The sequence below is a fragment of the Corvus hawaiiensis genome, chromosome 26, assembly GCF_020740725.1.
Source record: "Corvus hawaiiensis isolate bCorHaw1 chromosome 26, bCorHaw1.pri.cur, whole genome shotgun sequence".
Taxonomy (NCBI): domain Eukaryota; kingdom Metazoa; phylum Chordata; class Aves; order Passeriformes; family Corvidae; genus Corvus; species Corvus hawaiiensis.
Window position 1 is genome coordinate 17,131,787 of NC_063238.1, and position 15,504 is coordinate 17,147,290.

The window sequence follows — 15,504 nt, forward strand, 5'->3', positions numbered from 1 at the left end:
TAAGAAATGAACCTCAGGGAAAAAAGTAACCCCAAAGTTTATTGAGAACTGTACCCTGTTGTACTTTTATTTATTGCAGTATATATGCCTGGAAGACTTTGTTTTCAAAACAGAATTCCATTAAAGTATTAAACTGTCCAGCTTGCCATGCCTGAAAACACAAATATTTCCAGAGTCCTGAACATAAATGTTGGTTTCTGTATGTTCGGAATGAGAAGAATGAAAACTGTTCATGGGTTCTAAAAGCTTTTAGCGATCTGCATTTAATGCAATTCCCTATGTTGCTTGCTAGGTGAGAGGAGAACACTGAAGTGTCAACCTGAAAAGAAAAATCTCATTCCCTTCTTCAGTCTGCTTAACAAGAAATGCAGGGACAGCAGAATTAGCACTTGTGTACAGGTGGTCCTGGGGCTGTTCCAGTCCAACTTGAGGGCTGCTCAGCAGCCGCTGCTCAGAGGACTCCAGAGCACACCGCTGATGCTGCTTAAACAGCATTAACTTTAGCCCAGTTACCATGCACTGAGCTGTGCTAAAAATATGATGCTGCAGAGAAAAACTGATTTTTGGCCGTTAAAGCCCTGTCCTCCTTTATGCTGAGAAAGCTCAGATGAATACCCACAGAGATGCTTCTGAGGTCTATTAAGATGGAACAGCATGGAGCTTGCAGTCGCATCAAAGATACTGTATCAGATCAGTGCTATGTAACAAATTGCCACAGTCTTAAACGGTGAGAAAGAACCAGAGTGAATAAGGGAGGCTGATATAATTAATGTTTCCACTTTAATAGTTATCATTTGGAGAATTTTAGTTTCACAGTAGGTAAGTTGCTTAAAGAAATACTTCTATTGGGTATTGTATTTTAGTGTTGACTTATAAAGCTTGTTTGATAAATTAAGTTACAGCATTGATAATGATACTCAGAAGTATAAATATGCCACATCTGATCCTTTCTACTTGCAGAAAACTATTTTTCTATGTGTTATACTCCCTGATTTAAAAATCTGATTGGTTTCTGTGGAGTCCAACTAACATCCAAGCTTCTTGACAGTATGCTGGGGTTTGGGGAGTTTGAGTTTTGGTTTAGAGTTTTTTTTATTTGATTTGATTTGGTTTGGGTTGGGTTGGTTTGGGTTTTTTGGGCAGATGCTTTGTTTTGTTCAAGCAGAAAAATAGGAACAATCAGCTTAAAGATAAAATATGTTCATTTCTTAGTCTGCTTATGAAAATGCACACCTCTCATGCTGCAGGCACTTCTGCCTGAGATTCTTTCAAAGAAATCCTCCCATTCATACTACCTTTATGATGGAGGGCATGCCCCAGTCATGCCAGACTCTTTTGAGAGACAAGACAAGAGCAATGGGCACAAACCAAGAAACGTGACATTCCATCTGAACACAAGAAAAATTTTTTTTACTGTGAAAATGTTTAAACACTGTTATAGTTTGTCCAGAGAGGTTATGGAGTTTCCTTGGAGATACTCAAAAGCCATCTGGACATGGACCTGGGCAAATTATCTAGCTGACCCTTGTGTACTAGATGATGTCAAGAGGTCCCTTCCAAATGCAATGATTCTGTGGTTGGAACTCTAACTCCATGTTGGGATAAACAAAAATAAGCTGTGCAGCTTCTAGGAACTGAAATAGTTCAGTGAGTACTTGCTTGGAATTGCTGCGTCACAACCATCATGCATCAGCTATTTCATCTTGGTTCCATACTACTCACATCTGAAAATTTGTTCTCTTGTGAAGCCACATCTCTCTGTGGACTTTACAAGCAGCTGAGATACTCAGAAGTATTTGTGTTGAAATGCAAACATGGGTGCAAAATGATGGCAAGAATTAGTAGTCTGTTTTTCACAGTTTTTGAAAGACACCTACAGTGTATGTGCCAGGGATCCCCAAGAAGCCAGCTGATCCATGAGGGAGGATGAGCTAGGAGCTGAGAATAGGTATGGCATGGGTAGGGCAGTGCCCTCCCTCATGATGCACCTGGGCAGAGTGATGAGAGACAGGATCTATAGACAGTCCCAGACAAGGTGGGGTGACAAGTCAAGCCCAAGGTGAGCCCAAGGAAACCCTCAGGAAGGGAGGCAAGACAACTTACAGTGTAGGTGCAAGGTCCAGGAAACCCACAAACCAGGACATCAGGAGGCAGGGCTGAGCTCAGGGACACCTACAGCTTAACTCAAGGCAAGTCTTCATTTCCAGGCATGACCTTGAGCAAAACCCCTGTGCCCATGGGCAGAGGGGGTAGATGCTAGCAGCAGATGCTACTTTTATTTGCTGTTTGTGTTGTATCAATGATCTGAAATAATTTTCATTAAACCAATTATTTTTTTCAATTGTGTTTGATGCTTATAGTCAAAAGTATCAATCATTAATACAACATGTTTATCCTTTTCATTAGTTTTCTTTCCTCCTTTAAAAGTATGAAGTGATTTTTACTTTTTCTCTTGGTAGCTGGCAGTTCTATTGCATGTACAGAATTTTAAAGAAAAATCCATGTATTTCTTTGTTATTTCTACTACTATTATTATCATCATCACTCTTTTGAAGCACAAAAGAAAAGAGGTAGGAATGAACTGCTTGTCTGTTTAAAAAAATCTTCTTTGAACTTCTCAGAATCCCACTCAAAAAAAAAAAAAAAAAAAAAGCCTTGGAAATAAGAGTATATGAAAACAAGCAAAAATCAGATAATGAAGCACACCATAATTTTCTATGCAGCCAGCAAGAGTGTACTCGGAGTAAGTCTAAATCCTGCTCAGTAAAAAAGATCTTTCATTGATTTTGTTGTCCCAAGCAGTGCACAGGGCCAATTCACACACCAAGGCGAGATATTTCTACTTTTTATTCTACTTTGCACAAAATAGGGAGCTCAGTGGTAGCCCAAAACAGACTAGCTCCCTGATCATGAAAAGCTTACACCATTTATACACTATAACAAAAAAGGCATCATCTTTCATTGCTTACAGGTTACATAACTTTTTTATTAATTAGTATTCAACCCCCTATTTGCTGGTTTTATCTCATGCTGATTAGTGTGCAAGTGCAGTTCTTCCCTTCGTTTGATTCTGGGGTCCGTTTTGAGTAGGTGGTCAATGAGTCTCAGACTCCTGGGTTGCTGGAATTGCCTTTGCCCCAGTTTCTGCTCAGTTCTGCTGACCTCACTCCTGGTGGCTCTCATCCAGACAGCCCATTCATCTTGGGATTGTCCTCACTTTTCCTTGAAACAAAAGATTAGCCAAGCATACAACCTTAATGATGCAATTGCTTAATCATAACTGTCTAGCTAGGGATACTAATGAACAACATAAAAAAAATTGCAAAGTTTGTTTTAAATATTGAGGGGTTCAAATCTTGAGGGACTTAATGTCAACTTTAGTAGACATAGGTCATGACCTGGTGCACACAATGTAAACAAATAGAGAAGAATGTGTTGTAAAAAGAGACATGTAGATATTCCAAGTCAAATTAATGCTTAGATGTGAACTAAAACTAGTGGGTTTTAGCCTCTTTAGTCTGATTTTTTTATTAGAAATAAATAATTTTTTTCCACTGAACCAGCTTTTCAAGGGCTCTTATTATAGTTGTCACACAGTTTAAATACACAATGAACATTCATTACAGCAATATTAATCTGGCAGACATTACACTTCAAATAATGGCTGCCTGCATTAGTTCCTGGTTTCTCCTTTTTTAAGCATTAATTACATTTGTCAACAGCAATCAGTTTAGAGTAAGATAATTGCAGATATGGAAAAAGGTTACTCTTTGCAAATACGTACTTGAAAGATAATGTCTTCATAGTATTAGGATTTTATTTATTTCAAGAGCTTCAAGAACTTGGTGGCCATCCCTGAGTTTAACTATATAAACAAAGAGGACTGTCCAGTTTTTTTGTATATGCTTATTGCAATAACTGAGAGATTTGTTTGGGGATTTTTTCATAGCAAACAAGACATACAGATGTTTTTTGGTGATTTGGAACAAAGAGATACAAATATTTAGATATTTATAGAGATAAAGATATAGGTATTTATTTCACTCTAATATATTAAATGAACTAGTCAATAGTATGACTTTTTGCAGCTGCATCTAACACTTTTTGTCAGGCTGCCTCGATTGCAATAATTTTTATTAAAATTTCTAGTGCCAATACCATTGCTCATGTATTTCATCACATAACTGCTCAGCATTCTGTTAGCTGTAGATCCTGTGTATTTTCCAGGGTCCAGAAGCATGTCCTTATCCACAGATTTGGCATGGCTTATTTTTTTAAATACTTCTTGTTTTAATTTCCTTTGCTTAAAAAGTCAAATCAAGTGTGTCATTGTTACCCAAGACAGATTTATATAAATATTGTTAAAAATGAGAAGTGTTATTTTGATGAAGCATTTCATTACTTTTATGGACAGAAGGCCTCTCCAAATATCTTACACTTTTGCAAATTAGAAATCTTCTTGAGCTATTCCTAACAGATGTAATGGAGAATGGATCATTATTTTGAAGTGGTAATAAAGTTTTACATGCTGTAAGACTGCTTTCTTGTTACCACTTCATCTCCTTCACAGTGGACTTTTCCAATTTCTTCAATTTTTCTTCTCAGATCATGTTTTATAATCTTCTGATAATTTCACATACTGTGGCTAGTATTAACCTCTTAGATCCTTCCAGTTTCTCTTTGGTCTTAGATTTTGCCAAGACTCATCTCCTGAATGCAGCTTCACCAACATCTAGGAGAATGTTCTCTGTTCCTTATAAAATATTTCTTTAAAGCTGTCAGAGTACCATTGATTTATCTTGAAACAACAGCATGATGCTGTTTTTGTGCCAATATGTAGTTTGTGGGCCAGTATATCTTCTAGGTAATTTTTTTGCTACACTGCTGCATACCTCCATTTCTCCAAATATTTAATCATCTGCTCCTTAGAGGTGACTTTTTGTTCTTTTTCAGCTCAGCCACTTGTACAACATGGTACATCTCTGGAAAGGAGAGCATGAATAGTTGTAGAGCAAACATAGTGTTCTTTAAATAGAGGTAAAAACAGGTAATAAACAGTAAATAAACAGTAAATAAAAACTGTTAATTAAGAAAAAAAAGAAAATAAAATCTGTGAGACAAAGTTTGCTTCAGAGTATCAGACCTGCCTCAAACCATAATTATATTTTTTTACCAAAGTAAACGATTACTGTTTTAAACATTTGTGATTATACTTATGATAATGCATAAAATATTTTTTTCTTGCATACTCTGAGTTCAGGCTGAATGCCAGGAAAGACCATAGGGAAAACTTTTTGAACATTTTAGCTGTAACATATTCAAGTAAAAAATGGTAGAATATGAGACCTCTTTCAGCAGCTAAGTGACTACATTATACATCACCAGTACAAGTTTTATATTACATAGAATTTCTAGAGCCTTTTTTTTTTCCTAAACCATTTTACTAAAACATTAGCTGTAGCGAGAAGAACATATATTGCTATAAATTACTTTTTTGTCTGCATGTGTCTCCACCTTATCAGTGGTGTATTTGGGGCGTCTGGAAGAGGCTGTTTGAAAAGCTTCTCATATGATAACTTGTTTTGAAATATCCGAAGCTGACAATGAACTGAAGAGCAGAGTAAGCTAAAATGGCTAACAAATGGATATGTACAGCAACCTCATCGTGTAAGCTGCTTAAAGCATATATGTCAGCTCATTATTAAGGCTTTATCTGATTTAAAATTATGAAAAGATTTTTTAAAAAGAGAAGGACTTTTTATCTACTCATGTAATCTACCAATGCAGTGCATTAATAAAACATCCAGTACTTTCAGGAAAGGTAGATATTTAGTTGTTGGCTAATGACAGCTGTAAAGGATCTATTCTTAATTTATATTTTATGCAGGTATTAATGGTTAAAGTTAGAAGCATAATTAGCATAGTAGGACATGATGATTCATGCTGTTATTGATATTGTTGCAGTCAACTTTATGCTTCCATGCCAAAATTGTCATATTGATTATTATTTTGGCTAATGGTATGCAACCCTTACATCAGATTTCTGTCTAGACAGTAACAACTTTTATAAAATATTTACTAAGAGTCTCCATGACCCAGGATTTTTCTTGAAGCTTAGTTTTTCTTGCTTATTTTCACTTTAAAGACTGACAGCTACTGAAAATGCAGTGTGATTTTCTGATCTGGAGACCTTGAATAATCTTCTCCTGGAGGCTCTATTTTTCTGAATGTTATTTTCAATATGCAGAGTATATTAGGGAGTGGAACAATTTTAGAATATTGTGCTTATTAATCATAGAGAGGGTGCAGGGTAGTGGGGGCTGTAAAGTACAGTTCACATAAGCAGAAATCTAGCTGGAAAAAAACCCACTTAAACCAGACATCTTGAATAGAAAGAATGCATTTTTTTTTCCTGGTATGTTTATTTCATCAGACCTGAGGAATTAAGAGCTAGATAATCTTTCATGTGAGGAATACCTGTGCAGAGAACACTAAAACCTGTCAAATTCTAATCAGCTTTTGCTTTCAATAAAAAAACTGCTTATCCGTGTAGTTAAATATTAGAATGGTGATCCACCACAGTCATCTTTCTGGAAATGGGATGTCTGGAGGATAAGAACATGCTCCATACTTCTGGGATGATCTAATTCAAGTGGGATGCAAAGGGGTTACATTTAGAAACACATTGGGGAAAGAGAGAGAAATGCACATCCTGACATCTGAGGCAACTCATTGGCATCTAAAATAAGGGCATGTCAAGACTGTGGACAATTTTTCAAAGAATCTTCATTCTTTAATAACACAGCTATCTGTCTATGTAATGATATTTGGACACAAAAATGCTGTTATGTGGGCATCTAGCTTGCATAGGCTGTTGGACCCATATTTGAACTGAGCCCATATCCTTGAATTTCAGAGGAGGAAAGCCCAGATACAATACAGAGAAGGAAACCCAATAACAGGAACTCACAGTATGTTCACATCCCATCCAGATAAAATAAGCAATCAGAACTTAATATGGCTTATGAACCCCATCTGCCCTGACTGCTAGATGTAGATGTTGATTAAGGAACTGGTAAATGGAGCAATAATTCACTATGGCTAGGAAATAAATTATGGTGTGTGGAATACTGGAGATTTTCTTCAACTACTTAGGAAAAAAAAAAAAAAGACAAAGCAATCCATTATCAGGAGCAGAGAAAAGAATATTTAAGTGTTTCTTTATTCATTCAAGGTAAACTGTGCCCAAGTAAGGTTTCTTACAAGAATGAAAATAGGAAGAAGGTAATTTTATATGTACATTTGAGCCATATAAAACATCTTTCAATCTCACATTGTCTGAGGTATTGCTAGCACAGTGTTTGTAAGCATTTGCTACAATTGAAAATGCCAGCTGAATCAATACCCACCAGTGTGCTCAGTAGTTATGAGAATCCATGTGAGTGTGACTTGCCTCGCATATGTTTTTGGGAAGGTCTATTTGAATTCATGTGCATGTAAACACATGCATTAGAGGAAAGAAGTATATTTGCCGTCTATTGTTCATCATTTGTCATTCTTCACTTTTAAAAGGTTTTGATCATCCAGTGAAGGCACCAGCATTGCTATGTGCCTAAGGAGACCAACAACAGAATGTACAGGTTTTTCAACAAAAAGCTGAACTGAGTGACATTCAAACACCTCACAGAATTAAATATTTTCTTTTATTTACTGAATGCATGCTATGACCATACAGCATATTTTAACAGTTTATTGACAAAAAGAAAGGATATCATTGCAATTTTGGGGGGTTGTTTTCTTTTGTGTTTGTTTTTAATACTTAAACTGTCTTTACAATTTAGACTGAAGCCTTTCTAGGTCAAAAAGTTTTCTTCACATTAAAAACATACAGCCACTGCTAATACTAAAGAAATAATAACAATAATCAAAGTTCAATGTGGGACAAAGTCAACTGTAGAGTTGTTGTAGAGAAGCATCTCATTACCACATTATGTCTAGCTAAAGAAAGAGAAGTCCTCATGGTGGAATATGAATGCTGAACCACAGGAGAGGGTCTGAAGTCACAAGTCATAGTACTGGGATATTTGTAGACATACACTAGCTTTACACTGCAATCAGGCCTGAAACAAAGAGAAAATGCTAAACATTTGAATTCTAGTTACAGCCAAGTGGAGACATTTTAAAAATAAGGGATCTCATTTTTTTTTCTTATTTCAAGCAGACCCTATCAAATTAGCTTGCATAAAACCTGAAGACCTACTGAACTTATATTTAGTTTAGTTGCTACAGCCTTATTCCTAGTATTTGAAAAAATAACTAGCAAAGGACTGAACTTCCCAATCCCACCAGAATTGCTTTAAAATAACAGGATGGTAGGGAATCCTCTTTTATGCATGTCTTGTTTTATGAAATAAAAATAAGCTGTAACCTTTCTGCTAAGAATCAGTAACAAAGAAGGCTATGTTGAGAATATCTAGAGGATCCCCTATAAATTTAATCAATAAATGTGTTTCAACCTTTACTTGGAAACCTGGAAAAACTAAATACCTCTACTGGGCAATCATGAAAGCTGATGTTTTCTCCTCTTGTGAGCTCTCAGTCTGGAACAAAAACCTTATTGATGGAAAAGGAAAAGAAAATGGATTTTGGAAATAATAGCGAAGGATACTAACAAATAAAAGAGATTTATTAGCAGTCTTGCAGTTTCTTGGGTAGTAGGTTTTTTCTTTGTATTCCCATTTGTCAGATAGGGCAAAATAATAAAAGACCTTTCATGGGAATTGACTGGAAAAAATTAGGCTTTGATTTCGAATTTTTGTTAAGTAAGTAATGGATATTTTGAACCGAACCACTACACTCAGTCTCAGATTAAATGAAATTGACCCACACCCATCCTTTAAAATAATAAAAAAAGTCATGTTAAATTTTGCTTTCTAAGGCAGGTTGCTTAAAATTATTGAAACACACATATCCAAAATCAGATGGGTTTACTTCATCCTTTAGGGGTGCAATGTCATCTCAGCTATACTGCTGGGGCATGTTTGCCTTTAGATGCACAGATGCAGTGGATCTGAGGACCCTTGGCACAATCTGTTTCAGAGACACAAGATTACAGACATTTCTTCAGGCTGAAAAAATTCAGGCTCTTCAGCCTCTTATATCATCTCAAACCATCCTTGTAGCTCTCCATTGGGCTTGTTCCAGTTTGATTGTTCTAGTTTGTACTAGAGAACTGCAGCTTGGGCACAGTACTCCAGTTGCAGCTTCATAAGCACAGAATAAAGGGGAATAATCAGCTCCATTTACCTTCCCCAAACATCAGTGTAAAGGAGGACCTTATTGGGCTGGTATAACTTTTTGCTTCCTTCTGCAACTCGGCCTCTGGTGTGCAACTTAAGTCTTTACCAGACCCCTACAAGTCTTCCATATGTAACAAAAGCACTCATTATACAAATATTATTCAGTTTTTTTAAACTAATAGTTTTTGCCTTTAGAATGCTTCAGGCTCTCACTTCCTCTGTGACCTGTTCAAGACCGAGCAGCCAAGTTCTCTCCACAACATCACCCTATAGGCCCTATACTGCCCCATATTCTCAAATAAGTGTGTGTTTTGTGTCTTCTCCTTATTTAAAATCTGTAATCTTGAATATTTTTTTTACAGAAAAGCTAGCAATTAATGTATATTGAGATACTATTTATTAATTTTACCCCTGGCAGCAGTACCCAAACAGAACAAACACAATTTTGACCATCCTTCTGGGAAAGACAAATGCTCTAAGATAAAATAGTCTGTAAAAATTTTAAAGTGAAGAACCTTTCTGAAGTTTATCTGTCTATGTAGCTATTGTATCTGGATACATATCATTTCTGCCATTCTCTTTTGCCTATATGATACTGGTCTGGGACAAGAGTGAGAGGGTTTTGATAGCTTTTCAGTATACTGCAAGAAAAAGAAATATGACAGAAAAACATGTGATAAATTAAATTTGACATGTTTTTTATCTATATAAAATGGATTATGAACAGCTGGTAATTGCAAATATTTTAGCAGTCATTTTTGATGCGGAATATTGCTTCTGTGCTCAACATTAATGAGATGTGAGTTGTACTTCATCAAATTGACAGTTCTCAGGTTTTTTTTTTTTTGATGAGCATGTGATACATTACTCAGAACAGTACCTAACTGATACATTTACCTGGGAATAAATTCTTAGTTTCATTACCTGCTAGTGACCTACTTTGGCCATACATTACAGAGCTGTGCAAAGAAGCTTATGGGTACATATAAATAAATAGATAGAAAAACTTTAGGTAAAAAGAAAGGGAAAAAAGTATTCAAAATCATACTACAAAAGTGAGCATTTCTATTTAAAGGAACAGGAAATAAAATTCACATTTTCAAAGGAGTGGGTAGACGTAGAATCTATTAAAGAATTCAGGAACATTTTCCTTTATTGAATGACTAAGATTCCCTCTTATGTAAGACTTTTTCCTGCTGTACTTATTTTATTGATTCTGTATTGTCGTTATTGAAAAAATAAGCTGTGATGATACATGAAAGTAGCTGTTGCCTCATTAGAATTTTCAGAGGGAAACCAGAGGGATTATTCAAATATTTAATGTTATTCACCCATGTTATAAGCAGCGTTATTGTCTTTGATTTCCTCATGAAAGGAATACTGTTCAAACTCAAGTCTAGGGTGATGATTACAAAGACATCCCCAATTGCCCCAGTCAGATGGATATATGATTTTGAATAGATCTGCATAAGGTCAGTGGTTGAGCTTTCATGTCTCAGCAATACAGATCTTGGCTTTTTTTAATGTTTTTTTAATTGTTAGTCGTGGTTGAATGTGCACACCCTACCATGTAAAATTAATCTTGCCATCCTTACCTGTGTCAGGGAGCTAAGACTTTGAATTTCTTCCTCTGGTGGTGAACCTGAAAAACAGTAAGGAAAATCCCAATAGAAGAAATTGCACAATAGAGTAGGGATTTATAAATTAATTTATCAACAGCGCTGGTGGAGACTGAAAAGTAGACATTTGATGTAATGCCATGTTCCTAATTTCAAAAAGTAAAAGTGTAATAATATGCAGGTATGCACATTCTATCAAGTGAAATTGGGAGTTTTGTATTGTGGGTCATGGTCACAGTATAGGAAACTAGTAAATAACCAACTGCGAGGTTTGACACTCTGCAGTGCCAAACTCCAATGGAATGAAGTGGAGGTATTTTGAAGAATTTGCTTTGGTTTCATAGAAAAAGGAATTGCTGTACTTCTAATTTCTCTGAACTTCATTACAATATAATTATTAGAAGAGTAAATGAGAAAAAAGGATTATGTTAGAGGGATTCATTTGCTGAAAACGAACATTAGGATGTATAAAAATGCAGGGGACTCAGATAGGAAAAATTGGATGTCCTTTAGCTGGAGTAAAAGAATTTGGATAACTCAGTAGCGAAACCCCCAAATATTGTATTTGATTTTCTTTAATTTCTTTTTTCCTTTTTTCTACCTTTTATTTTCCTATGTTCCTGGTCGCACACCTGTTTTAAAAGTTCTGTGTACATTACTTGATCACAGGTCATAAGCTGAATCCAAGTGTTTTATGCCTTCTCCCATGTTCAGAATGTAACCATACATGAGGGTAGCCTGTACCCAAGGATTTCACAGTGCAGTCCAGAGGTTAATTTTATCAGCATCCAAATTTACTACAACTATCCCCACTGTGTTAACCTCTATACATACCTTATTTATAATGCAGATAAAGGATTGGTAGTGCTGCAATGCTGATGATTTCAGAAATTCAAGTTTATAGTGTAGGTATTCAAAACGGTACAAATGTACAGCAGAACTATCTCGGGCATTTCAGCCTAAGTGAAATCTGATCATGTTGTCCACATATCCATTAAGGAATTAAAAAGATCATTAACATCAGTGCTGCTACATATAAAAATATATTCATTTCAGAGAGGCATTGGAAGGAGTCTCATGAAAATTATTGCCATCAGGTTTTGGATTAGTTTCCTCAAATGAGTTTTGAGGAGCCTGAACGTGTTACGAAACAGATCACTGGCTGCCGGTGACAGCAGAGCATACGGTACTCTATCATCCAGAAAATCCCTTTAGTTTAGATATTCTTCATTAAAGGATGTTTGCACAGGAAAAAAAAGGAAGCCATGTGTTACAGAATATGGGGATAATAATTTATTTGACATTGATGGACTTAATATTATTGACTGATTTAAGTTCTAGGTATAGACATTCCAACCGTGTTTTCTAAATTTTGTGTATTCAGTAGTACAGCTCATCAAGCACAGTCCTGGTAAGTCCATAACATCTATTTATCTTTTATCAATAACCTTTAAAAAAGAAAAAAAGTTATATTGGAAAAAACCCCAGATATATCTCTCTGTGAAAAATAATAATAATAAACAAAATTCTTTCTCACTCATACAACTCTTTATATTTTTCTTTCTGGAAAAATCCAATGCTACATAATAAAATACGACTGGGAAGTCTTCCTTGTCATTTCAGGCAATTGTCTTATTTACAGTAACACCATCATAAGAATCTCTAAGATAAATGACAGAAAAAATTCTGGGTCTGAAAGATCATGGGAGAGAATTAAATAGTGCTGAAGCAGAATAGTAACCTTAGTAGCCATCAGGCCTGTGAATCAAACCACAACAATGTTATAATGTGATAGGTAGGTGAATGTAAGTTCTCAGGATCTCATTTCTAATTTAGGACCCAATACATGGAAAGCATATATGCTTTAAACTTGCTAGATACCAGTCTAGGTTGCCACAAATCTGAAATACTGACACATTTGAAAACATTCACTGTCATCTAAAATGGGGAAAACCCCTCATTTGCTTTAATTCTCTTGGTCTCAGTTTACTTTAAGTGAAATTTCTCTCCAAATTCTACATCTTCACAAAGGTGTTAAGGACAAAAAAAGGCACTGGAGACCTTTCCTTAATTTTGATGACAACACTGAAAATGATTTTTTAATACCACAACACTGAATTTAATTCCTAAGACTGAGAGCTTTCTTCCAAGGAACAGAGACACAATTCCAAAGCTCATTGTGTTTTTAAAATACATTCTGATTAATGGGAACAGTTCTACCCCATGAAGATTTGACTTAAATCTATGGGGATAGGTTTTAGAAAACCTCTACAGGAGTTGATGAGTGCAGTAATTATTTTCTAAGTCTAACATCTCTTCAAGCATTCTACTTGTTGAACCCAGATTCATTTTTTAAGCAAATGGCAATGCTATGAAGATTTTAAAGGTTTCTGCTATAAGTATAGGAGAGACAAAAATTATAAATGCAATTTTAATTTCTGTATCAATAACTCTATTTTAAAAAGGTTTAAGGAGCATAAATATTTGATTCTGCTCCTCAGATGAATGCAGTTAAATAAGAAGGAACAATAATTATTCTGTTTCTGAGCACTGATTTGGAGGACCTCAGCAGATTACAGAGCACAGTTGCAGACTGAAAGGTGAAATACGAGTTTTAATGAATCACAAGAATCTGCTGTAGCATTCGTTCAATTATAATAAAATTCCTGAACCTGTTTTCTTTTAAATAAAACAAAAAATTAACCTTCCAAAGTCATGATTTTTTTTTTAATGGTTATATAATTAATGTTTTGATTGGTCACTTGATATGAGTTTGTAACATGTATTTTGCTTATGACTCAGCCACAAACTTTAACCATAAACTTCAGACATTAATCCATTCAAACTGAAAACAAAATATTCCAGTAATTTGCAGATCTTTGTGCTACAAATTTTAAGAGAAATAATATATCATGAGACATCATAAAATTAAGTCTTTTGGCAGTGCTGCACTGTTTGGGAACTTTTTCACTTTATAAGGTTGGCAGACTCCAGATGAGGCACAGTGGTACTTCTTTGCAACTGTGCTGTAGGAAAACACCTTGTGGTTACACAAATAACTAAGTACTGATTTTAGTACTACTTGCATTTAGTGCTTTATGAAGCAAAGATGAAAAACAGGAAAAATGAAGTATTGAAATTTCAGCTCTGAAAATTTCAAACTTTCTGCTGTTATGCCGCTAAAATTTTAGGAATTTAAATCATTTAACTGAAAATTTTTCTCTCAGTTCAGAATGACTTTGTGATCCCGACCCTGCATAGTGTTGTGATCCTGATGTTTTGGCTGAAGTTAGTAAGAACTGTAAAACTCAAAATTTTTCCCTACAGGAAAATTATATACATAACATATATATTACATAATGTTCCTCTGAAAAATGTTAAGAAATCCCTGCATTCTCTCTCTTGCTCTATTTCTTATGGTTTTAAACAGAAGAGTTACATCTAGACTTGAACAGAGAGAAAGAATATTTCAGTCCCAGGACCTAGAATTTTGTGAATCCTGTTAGGAAGGCACGTACACAATCCCAAATTTTGTAAGTGTAGCAATGAAAGATGATTTACAGAATGTTTAAAAGTCATTTTATATGCCTACATTGTACTCCCACAAAATTTTTCTTCTGGATACAGTATTCAGTGAAACTGATGACAGCTTGCTATATAGCACCAAAACCTAGTCAGTAATTCTGTGTGACTAAACAGATGAAAATAAAAATATACATGATTCTGGCTATAGTAGCACTCACCTTTCAATAGGGTCATAGAAACAACCATGTAGTAGTGTTTGGGTTACTACTTATGGCCATGTTGTTATTTCACAGATATATACTCCCTTAAAATACCATGGCAATGGTTTTCTTGGTATTGTAATTTATATGTAGGTTGAACTAGACATCCTCAAATAGAATTTAATCCAGTCTCTTTTCTTTTTCTCTCTGTTCATTCTACTTTCTGCATCTTTATGTCATAGCCCATTCTTTAAAAATGAAAGTTCACCATGTCATTTTGCCTGCGTCTATTAGCTTCACTGCAGTCCTGCCTGTTTTATCTGCAAATATGTAGCTCCTCCTCAGGGTTTCCAGCCAGATGGACTACTGCTGGTACATTGAACTGCCAGCCAAGAGAGCTCATTTCTGACAGGCACAAATAAGGGTTGGAAAAGGAATTTTCAGATACAGAAACTAAACAGTCTTTTTAACAGTGCTGTTTTTCCCACACATAGCCTTAAAAACCAGGAGTCCATTCTTCTTTATTTTGCTTGGGAGACTCATAAACAGAATACCATAAGAATGAGGTTTGTATTTTAAGTAGTCCATTGAAAATGTAGTTATTTCTCTGACTGCTTACACTTTTTTTCCTCTATAAAATCTGAAATTTATGAAATATTATTTTCCTTGCTTTTACATTCTTATCATACAAATTGCATCTGCATCATATTCTGCTCATTACCATCTTTTATGCATCCTAATTACTCACTTTTATGGCTACTGGCCTAATTTTGAATGTGAGAGAACAATTATTTTTCTAGAATTATCAGGGTGGGGGGGGATTGTTGTTTTTTTTGTTTTTCTCTAACTTCTTCCAGAAAT

At 35.2% G+C, this 15,504-nt stretch overlaps 1 protein-coding gene across 3 annotated transcripts in view; it reads left to right on the plus strand.

Annotated features, from left to right (window-relative positions):
• RALYL (RALY RNA binding protein like) overlaps positions 1–15,504 on the plus strand; it is a 388,415-nt gene that overhangs the window by 73,928 nt on the left and 298,983 nt on the right. The window contains exon 1 of one of the 3 annotated variants that reach the window (XM_048329275.1): positions 15,129–15,209. The exons of the other annotated variants lie outside the window; for them this stretch is intronic. The gene's annotated coding sequence lies outside the window, so the exon portion shown is untranslated. Of the gene's footprint in view, positions 1–15,128; positions 15,210–15,504 lie in introns of those variants that run through there. 3 annotated transcript variants of the gene reach the window in all.